This window comes from Gossypium arboreum, chromosome 8 (assembly GCF_025698485.1).
Source record: "Gossypium arboreum isolate Shixiya-1 chromosome 8, ASM2569848v2, whole genome shotgun sequence".
NCBI classification, from domain to species: domain Eukaryota; kingdom Viridiplantae; phylum Streptophyta; class Magnoliopsida; order Malvales; family Malvaceae; genus Gossypium; species Gossypium arboreum.
The window spans coordinates 66,321,191-66,331,974 of record NC_069077.1 but is presented as its reverse complement, the minus strand read 5'-3'; the positions used below and the strand labels follow the sequence as shown (position 1 = coordinate 66,331,974).

The 10,784-nt window shown below is 36.5% G+C and overlaps 1 non-coding gene across 1 annotated transcript; it reads left to right on the top strand.

The window, feature by feature from the left end:
* Positions 1–2,592: 2,592 nt before the first annotated feature.
* LOC128280250 (small nucleolar RNA R71) lies at positions 2,593–2,699 on the top strand. The gene has a single exon (XR_008270430.1). It is a non-coding gene; the product is annotated as a small nucleolar RNA R71 (small nucleolar RNA).
* The last annotated feature ends 8,085 nt before the right edge of the window (positions 2,700–10,784 follow it).

The window sequence follows — 10,784 nt, the reverse complement described above, 5'->3', positions numbered from 1 at the left end:
AAAAATGTAATATTTTCCATAAGGTGTTTTTGGTATTAAATTGAATATTGTAATGATTGAATGAGTTGAATGTGGTATTATAGATCAAGAAAGAAGAGGTTCTAACCTAGATCGGTGAATGAACAAGGTTGTGGACTAAATCAAACTATTAGCCATTTTGTACCTAGGTAAGTTCGTATGTTAAAAATAAGCTTTAGAATAAATACTTTAATATTGCATGAATTGTATGTTTGATTATGTGAATGAGTATAAATCTACGAATGAGTTCGACGACGAATTGACAAGCAAGAAATCTCGTTTGAACCTTAAGAATAGGGTAGGAGACAAGTGACATGTCACTAGGATCATTATGTGTTATGTGATTATGTGATCCGGGTGTTGGTTGTAACAGTCCATTTTTGGTCAAATCAGAACAGTGGTTTCGAAATCACAAATCTGAAGTCAAAATATTTATTTTATAAATATTTTAATGTTTATAGCATGATTGAATGATTGTGTGAAAATTTCGTTAAGGAATTTTTTCGTTTGATTGGTCAATTAATATTCTTAGTGCTCGGGTTGCCTCCTGAGAAGCACTTATTTATAGTCTAAGATCGACTTACCTTTCCATTGAATGGTCACGGTGGTTCGAGGAGTTTATACTCCTCATTCCTGCTGTGAATCTCATCAAAATAAGGTTTTAGGCGGGTATTGTTTACCTTAAAAGTGCCAAATTTGGGATGAATTACCTCGACTGTACCAAATGGGAAAATGCTAAGTACCGTAAGAGGAATTTCTTTATTCGTTTGGCAGTGTCAATGTGAGGATTTGCGGCATCTAATGAAACTTTATCTCCAACCTTAAGTTGATTTGGTGAGGTATTGAGCTCGTTCTAGAATAGTTTTGGTTTATCATGTGTTCTCGATTTATGTGTCCGACATTCATCTAGCTCCTCGATTTGTAGCCTTCATTCTTCATGAATAGGTTCTCTACTATTGCTTGAAAATGGCTCATGTACTTCCTTCAATCTCATTTCCTACAAAGTAGGTTGCACCATATTTGCAGTTTTAGTAGAATGATTTAGACAATCACCTTCAATTTTTGATGTGTTGCCGAAATTGCGAGCTTGAAGGCTAATTGTTTCGTTTCCCACACAAAGTGTGAGCTCACCTGTGCCAACATCAATAATCATTCTAGCAGTTGCTAAAAAGGGCCTTCCTAAAATCAAACGAGTGTTGCTATCCTTCTCTATGTCTAGAGCAACGAAGTCAATGGGAAATATAAATTTATCGATTTTGACTAGCACATCTTCAATAATACCCCTAGGAAATCGTATAGTTTTATCTACTAATTGAATGCTCATCTTAGTCTATTTGGGTTTCCCAAGACCTAATTGTTTAAACATCTTGTAAGGCATGACGTTAATACTAGCCCCTAAATCAGCTAATGCATTATTAACATCTAAACTACCAATTAAGCAGGGAATTGTAAAAATCCCTGGATCTTTCAATTTTTTGGGTATCTTATTCTGTAGAATAGCTGAGCAAACTACGTTTAGCTTCACATGTGAAGCCTCGTCCAACTTCTGCTTATTTGTTAAAAGCTCCTTTAAAAATTTCATTGCGTTTGGCATCTGCAATAGAGCTTCAATAAACAGTAAGTTAATATGTAATTTTTTTAAGAGTTTAAAGAATTTACCAAATTGTTCATCTGAGTGGTCTTTCCTTGTTGCATTAGGGTATGGCATACGAGGTTTTTATTTTGTACTTACCAGTTTCTGCTCATTGTGGTTACCTCACCTTTACCTTTGCTTGTCTTAGTTTCATGCCTTGGTTCTGGTTCAGGTGTGACTAACCCTTTCTCATCTTGACTAGTAATTGCTTTGAGTTGCTTCCTTGGGTTAGATTCTGTGTTGCTTGGTAAGCTACCTTGTGGTCATTCAGAAATCAAATTGGCAAGTTGTCCAATTTGAGTTTCGAGCCCTTAGATCGATGCTTGTTGATTCTTAAGTGCTGTCTTGGTATTCTAAAAATGAGTTTCTAACACCGATATAAACTTTGAGAGCATCTCTTCAAGGTTCGGCTTTTTTTCCTGTTGGTAAGGTGGTTGTTGAAAACCTGGAGGAGTTGTGGCCTTTGATTTCCTTGACCACCCCACGAGAAATTGGGTTGGTTCTTCCAACCTACATTATAAGTCTTACTATATAGGTTATTTTGGGGTCTAGAGTTATTGTTACCTATATATTAGGCTTCTTCCTCCTCGATGCTAGGGTTGATGGGTTGATATTCTGTGCATGCTTCTCCTCCATTCAAATCGCACCTCATCACTGGATGTACCTGAGTAGAACCACACAAACTGTCAATCTTTTTATTCAAAAGTTCTACTTGGTTAGATAGTATAGTAACTGCGTCGAGGTTGAAAACGCCGGCTGCTTTTGTCAGCTTTATTCTCATAACTTGCCACTGCTAGTTATTTAGTGACATCTCCTCAATAAATTCGTAAGCCGCCTCAGGTGCCTTATTATTGATAGTTCCTCCAACGTCTGCATCAATCGTCTGTCGAGTCGAATGATTCAGGCCATTATGGAACGTTTGAACTTGTAACCAAAGCAGTAACCCATGGTGAGGGCATCTTCGCAAAAGGTCCTTATATCTCTCCCATGCATCGTAGAGTGTTTCTAAATCCATCTGCACAAAAGAAGAGATATCATTACGTAATTTGGTTGTTTTCACTAGTGGAAAATATTTTAATAAAAAATTTTCGGTCATTTGTTCCCACGTAGTGATTGACCCTCGTGGTAATGAGTTCAACCATTATTTAGCCTTATTTTTTAACAAAACGAGAAACAACCGAAGGCGAATGGTGTCATCAGAAACGCCATTAATTTTGAAGGTATCGCAAAATTCTAGGAAATTTGCCAAGTGAGCGTTGGGATCCTTGTCCTACAAACCATCAAACTGAACAAACTATTGTATCATTTGAATTGTGTTAGGTTTCAGTTCAAAATTATTTGCAGCAATAGCAGGTCTAACTATACTTGACTCAATTCCTGTTAAATTAGGTTTAGCATAATCATACATAGTGTGCAGAGCAGGATTTTTATTAACAGTAATTGCAGGAGGTAGCAGATTTTCTTGGTTTTCAACCATCTCCTAGGTTGTGGTTTGAATATCATCCTCTTGCTCGTCCTCTATGTATCTTAAGCTTCACCTTATTTCTCTTTGGTTTTTGCGAACTATGCGATCGATCTCACTGTCAAAAAGTAATGGTCCTAACGGGTTTCTTCTAATCATAAATTATAAAAAACCTGCCAGAAGAAAATAAATGAAAAATTAGAAAGGAAATAAAAATTAAAATTGCAATAAAAGTAAAATGGCTAAAGTAATAAAAATTGACTGTTCCTAATATCTTAGTTTCTCGGAAACGGGGCCAAAAACTTGGTACGCGATATTTGTGACAGGTTTTAAATATTTATAATGAATCGTTCTTGAAACTAACTATTATCATGATGAAGGCAAATGTACCTATCGAACAGTAGTATAGCTTTAGGAATATTGAATTATCGAACCCAAAAGAACTAAAAGTACTAGTACTAACTTTCTTTTTATTATCTAGCCTAAGAATAATGAGGTTTGTTTTAACTAACTAATTAACTAAACTAAGAAATCACTGAAAATAGAATTGGGGAATTACTTTTGGAAAAAACGATTGAATTAAGACAATACCTAAGGAAAAATCCACCTAGACTTCACTTGTTATTTGACTCTGAATCGGACAATTTATTCATTTGACTTGATCTGTAGAAATCCCTAAGTTATATTATTATCCCTCTCGAGACTAACAATGTCTAACCCTAGGTTGAATAATTGAAATCTCTTTCTAATTAACTCCCTAGGGTTGCATTAACTCGATCTATGGATCCCCTTATTATGCTTCACCCTAATCCAGCAAACTCTTGTCACCCTATCTCTAGGCGCACAACCAACTCCGCTTAATTATGACAAATGTACTCTTAGACAGGGTTTATTCCTCCTCTGAATAAGAGCTTAACTTGAATCAATATCCTAGAATATCAAGACGAGAACTAAGAACACATAATTAAGAAGAAGCCAAATATTTAAGAACACATAATTAAGAAGAAGCCAAATATTTATCATACAATTCAGATAATAATAACAAAATCTATCTTAGGTTTCATTCCCCTTAGGCATTTAGTGGTTTTAGTTCATAACTAAAAAGGTAAACATCTCAGAAGAATAACGAATACAAAACATAAAGAAAAACCCAAAACTCCTGAAGGGAAATTGAGGGGAGATCTTCAGTCTTGATGATGAATCCAGCTTCTGAGATGGATCAATCGGCTTTCCTTAAGTAGTTCCCTGCCTTCTTCCCTGTGTGTCCTTTTTCCTCCTCCTTTAGGGTGTATTTATAGGCTTTGGAATGCCTAAGAACCCTCAAAATTGGCCTTTTTTGAATTGTACTAAACTTGGGTTCGGCAGGGACACACCCGTGTCCGATTACTTCAGGCCGTAGTCAAGCCTGTTAAATAGTCACCGGCCCATGTGAGCCGTGCTTCGATTCTGCCAAATTGACACGGCCGTGTGGTCTGCCCGTGTGAGGAGGTCTAGACTGTGTTGATTTCGTACGTTGGCCAATTTTCTCTATTTTTGGCTCGTTTCTCATACCTTTCACTCTCCTATGCTCACCTAAGTATAAAATATGAAATTAAGGCATTAGGAGCATCGAATTCACCAATTTTAAGGAAAAATCATCCATAAAATGTGCTAAGCATGGGACAAAAATATGTATAAATTACGGTTTATCAAGGTGTCATCTTCTTTAATGTTTAAAACCACCGAAATCAGGGATTGAAAGCACTATTACAAAGCTTGGAACTTTCGGCTATGGTATATTGAGCATGTAAGTCCATTTTTGGTTCCGTTTTTAAATTATTTCTATGTTTTTGTGATTGTTACAGGTAGTTCTAGCTAGCCTAGAGACTATTTTCCAAAACTGTTAAAGATTTTGAATGATGACATTGATGAATACATGTGTATTCTGAAGTTTCTTGATAGATTATGAATGTTTGTTGATAGATATACAAGTTTTGTTAAGTGATTTTTAGTGAAAATGCAAAATAGGGATTATATTGAGAAATGTTGAAACTTTGTGGTTAAATGTGAAATAAATGGAAAATATGGGCTGCTAGGGGCATAATGGTAATTTAGCTAGCATGGGTTAGTCTTGAATTTCATGAATTTGTGATTTTATGTAATAAGGACTGAATTGTAAAAATGTGAAAGTTTAGGGGCTAATGTGTAAAATAGCTCAAATGCATATTTTGGATTGAATTGAATAATTAGAAGAATAAATAAGCTGATTTTGATTACTTATAGATCAAGAAAAGAGGAATTTCGGACTTAGATGATAGAAAATGTAAATTAATTTAATAGTTGGTCCATTTCATCATTTTCGCACTCGAGGTAAGTTTATATAATTGAATTTAAATGTGCGTTTATTTAATTGATGAATGTATTGTGAATGTATTTATCTTATTGGTAAAAATTTGGAAGATTTCGAATTAAATGTATGATTTAAGTAAGGCGAGTTACCAAATAAGACCATAGCTGGGCTATGGCAATTGGTTAAATGGCATTGAATGTAATACCGCGGCAGGGCCATGACAATGTATGTGTAAGACCATAGTTGGACTATGGCATCGAAAAATCGATGTAGTCGTACCCTAAGCATTTAAAAGCCCAGAGTGATTTGGTAAGAGAATTGGTGAGAAATAGATGCGTAACGACACAGGTATGTACAAAAAATTGTTCAAGTAACGAGTTAAAAGAAGTTGAGAACTTATGACTTACTATGTCATTCCATTTCTTGTTAACTCATTAAATGATGCTTTAAATGCAAATTTATATTATTTTCTTTGAAATGTTAATGAATGATGAGATTACTTCATAATTAAATGCGAACTTACTAAGCTTTATAGCTTACTTCGTTTACTTTTCTATATTTTATAGTCCTTCGAAGCTAGCTCAGATTTGGGGATCGTTAGAGACTTCATCGCACTATCGGACATCTATTTTGGTACTTTTGAAGTTGTGTAAATATGGTATATGGCATGTATAGGCTTGAGTCATTTTGGTATGATTGATGAACATGTATTTTGGCCATTTGAATTGGCTTATGATGATGAATTTTGATGATGTTTATAAATGTGAAAATGGTTCTATTTTGAGTTTGGTAATTAACCTATATTGTGTGATTGAGGTTGAAATTATAATGCTTAATGATATTATGTAATTTTATTGCTAAAAAGGTTGATAATTTGGGAAGCTATGTGCTTTTGAATTGGTGAATGATAATACATGTTTGGAATGGTTTAGTTAGGTGAATTGTATATGTGAATTAGGTATGTAAATAGATGCCAAATTGTGGCTTATTTGTGATTTCTATTGATGATAATGAAATGGTATGAATTGAATATTGGTTGATGATATTTGGTTGCTATTTGTGTCTTGAAATCAAACTATATGAGCTTGCATAGGTATGTGCAAATTGGAAGGCAAAATGGCTTAGTAAATAGCCTATTTTTGTCCACACGATTAGAGACTCGGGCGTGTGTCTCAGCCGTGTGTGACACACAGTCATGTTACACAACCGTGTGTCCCTTGGTGTCGAATTTGAAACCATGTCAGTATGCTCCATACGACCTCACACACAGGTGTGTGACTTGGCCATGTGGCATAAGTCAGTATACCCTATAGGATTGGCACGGCCTAGCACACAGCCTGGTACACGGGCATGTAAAGTTATTTTTAGGGCACACAGGCTAGCCACACGAGAGTGTGTTGGCCGTATAACCCAGGTTAGAGAGTTACACAGGGTCAGACGTGGGCTAGGACACTGCCATGTGCTCCCATTTCGATTGTCCACATGACCTGTGACACGAGCGTGTATGGTGGCCGTGTGAAACACAAAGTCTGGCCACACGGGTGTGTGTCCCCTATTATGAGAAAAAATTTCAAAGTTTCGTGAAAGTTTCTTGAGTTATCGATTTAGTCCCAAACCACTCCTAAAGCATGTTTTGGGCCTCGTAGGCTCGTATAAGGGACAAATTGATTGAGAATGAATGATGATTGTATATATTGATTGTATGTATTGATTGAATGTATAAAGAAAGTATGCTTAAATGTATTTCAAGTCCAGTAATGCTCCATAACCCTATTCTGGCATTGAATACGAGTGAGGGATGTTACACTGGTCTTGGATATCCTACTAGTGGCTAAGTATACCGGCATATGTTACGGATACTTGAAAGCTTATGTGAGCAGCACCACGTAGCTACGTCTTGACTGATAGCTTGTGTGAGCAGGCCCATTAATAGCTTGAGAGCGAACAGCTATGTTATATGAGATTTGGGTAGCTTTGGCTACATATGTGGCACTTAGTGTGCAAATTTCCCGAGTATCAGACATTTTTATTCCAAATGGTTTTAATTTGGATGCAAATTTATGAGTTGGATTTGTTTGAATGCTTTGACTGTAAGTCTGGTAATGCCTCGTACACTGTTCTGGCGTTGAATATAGGTAAAAGGTGTTACATTTAGTGGTATCAGAGTTATGGTTTAGTCGATTCTTGGACAACTGTAGTGTGTGTAGAGTCTAGCTATACATGCCATATATAAATTTTGATAGTGTGACGACTCCTAACAATTTAAATTGTGTTTTCATATAGTACATAGATCCCGACCGAGAAGTGGTTGATGACGTTAAAAGTAATGCACCGGCTCCCGCTCAAGGGACCGCACCATCTGAAAATAGACCGGTGACGATTAGTCAAGGAGCAGAGGCTAGAGAAGCCTTCTTCAAAAGGATGAATGAGTGGTTTACTGAGTTTGTTCGGACAAATTCGGCTGCCCAACATCCTCTACCCCCACCTAACCCTCAACCGGTTTCAGTAGCTCCTTAAGGTGTGGAATTGGTAAAACTGAATAAGCCTCCAGTTGATAAGATTCGAAAGCAAGGGCTGAAGAATTTAGAGCAAATGTCGATGATGATCCTGAAAGAGTAGAATTCTGGCTTGAGAATTCTATCTGAGTATTTGATGAGCTTCCTTGCACACTGGAGGAGTGTTTGAAATGTGCTATATTACTTTTGAGGGATACGACATATCAGTGGTGGAACACTCTTATATCTGTGGTACCGAGGAATTTAGAAAGAAGTACATCAGTCAGTGGTTTATCAATTAGAAACGTAAAGAGTTCTTAGACTTGAAATAAGGTTGAATGACTGTGACTGAATACGAGTGAGAGTACTCAGTAAGTATGCTCGAGAATGTGTTTCAGCAGAGGCTATTATGTGTAATACATTGAAGATGAGCTGAATGAGGACATTGGGCTGTTAGTTGGGATTTTGGAGTTGAAAGAATTTGTTGTGCTGGTCGAACGAGCTTGCAAAGCAGAAGAGTTGAGTAAGGAAAAGAGAAAAGCTTAGTTTGAGGCTAGAGATTCGAGAAAGAGGCCGATGAATAAGTCATTTCAACTTTCATCAAAGAAATCGAGACATTTGTATGCTCGATAGAATGCTTCAGCTGGGTATCCCATCAGAGATCGTGGGAAGCAATATTCAGGTTCTGAGGCACAGACTACGTCAATAGCGAGTGTTGGTAACACTAGGACTAATAAGCCTGAATGCCAACATTTCGGTAGACGACATCCCAGTGAATGTAGGATGAATAATTGGGCTTATTTTAAATGTGGCTCCCAAGATCAATTTATCCGATATTGCCCATGAAATGGCTAAAAAGGATAATTTTCAGAATGTAAGATCGAGTAATACTACTATTAGAGGGAGGCCAGTGAGAAATATGAGAAATGGGACTAGTAGCAGAGGTGTATCTAAAGACTCAGCTGTGAGGTTGGAAGCTAGAGCAACTACGAGAGCTTATGCCATTCGTGCTCGTGAGAATGCTTCCTCCCCTAATGTGATCATCGGTACATTTTCTCGTTATGATACTAATAGTTGCATTAATTGATCCTGGATCGACTCATTCCTATATTTGCATGAATTTGGTATCCAATAAGAATTTTCCTATTGAGTGCACTGAGTTTGTGATTAAGGTGTTGAACCCCTTAGGCAAATATATTTTAGTTGATAAAGTTTGCAAGAGTTGTCCTTTAATGATTCAGGATCACTGTTTTCCGGCTGACTTAATGCTTTTTCCATTTGATGAGTTTGATGTGGTACTTGGAATGGATTGGTTAACTCTACATGTTGTAGTAGTGAATTGTAGACGAAAAGTTATTGAATTGAAATTTCAAAACAGTGAAATACTTCAGGTTGAATAGTATGAATGCTTTGAATTGCCTATTGTGATTTTGTCGATGTCGGCTTAGAGGTATGTAAGAAAGGGTTGTGAAGCATTTCTTGTGTATGTACTGAATACTAAGGTGTCTAAATTGAAGATCAAATCTGTGCCGGTAGTTCGTGAATATCCAGATGTGTTCCCAGAAGAGTTGCTAAGGTTACCACTGGACAAAGAGGTAGAGTTTGCTATTGACTTAGTACCGGGGACTAAGCGAATATCGATAACTCCGTATAGAATGGCTCCAACCTAGTTGAAAGAATTGAAGTCTTAGTAATAAGGGTTTTGTGAGACCGAGTTTTTCACTATGGGGTGCACTGGTGTTATTCGTCAAGAAGAAAGATAGATCCATGAGACTTTGTATCGATTATCGTCAACTAAACAAGATTATGATAAAGAACAAGTATTTGTTACTAAAAATTGATGATTTGTTTGACCAGTTGAAAGGGGCAACAGTGTTTTCGAAGATAGATTTGAGATTTGACTACTATTAGCTGAGAGTTAAAGACTCGGACATGCCAAAAACCGCATTCGAAACGAGGTATGGGCATTATGAATTTCTTGTTATGCATTTTGGATTAACTAATGCTCCTGTTGTTTTTATGGATTTGATGAATTGAATCTTTCGATCGTATTTAGATAAGTTTGTGCTTGTGTTTATTGATGACAATTTGATTTATTCTCGATTTGAGGCAGAGCATGCCGAACATTTAAGAATTGTGTTGCAGACTTTGAGAGATAAGAAATTATTTGCTAAGTTCAGCAAAACTAAGTTTTGGCTCTGAGAAGTCAAATTTTTGGGACATATTGTCTTCGCGGAAGGTAGAAGGGTTGAACCGAGTAAGATTTCAGTAATTGTTGATTGGAACCCCCCGAGGAATGTATCCGAGGTTAGAAGTTTTTTGGGCTTAGCCGGATATTATTGACATTTTGTTAAGGGATTCTTGATGATTGCTACACCTATGAAAAAATTGTTACAGAAAATGTTAAGTTCGAGTTGTCAGAGAAATGCCAAAAGAGTTTTGAACAGTTGAAAGCGTTGTTAACTAAGACACCTGTATTAGTGCAACCTGAGTCCTGAAAGGAGTTTGTGATTTTCAGTGACGCGTCATTGAATGATCTTGGATGTGTGTTGATGCAAAAGGGAAAAGTGATAGCTTATGCCTTGAGACAATTGAAACTACAAGAGAAGAACTATCCGACGCATGACTTGGAATTGGCTGCCATTGTGTTTGCTTTAAAGCTTTGGCGATACCATTTATTCTGTAACAACCCGATTTCGACCCTATTTGAAATAGTGGTTTCGAGACCACAAATCCAAGTCAAAAAATATTTTAATATTATTTTTGGTGTCTACAGCATGTTAATTTATATGTGTGAAATTTTCAAGATTTAATTTTATCGTTTGAGTGTTCGATTTAATAAAATGA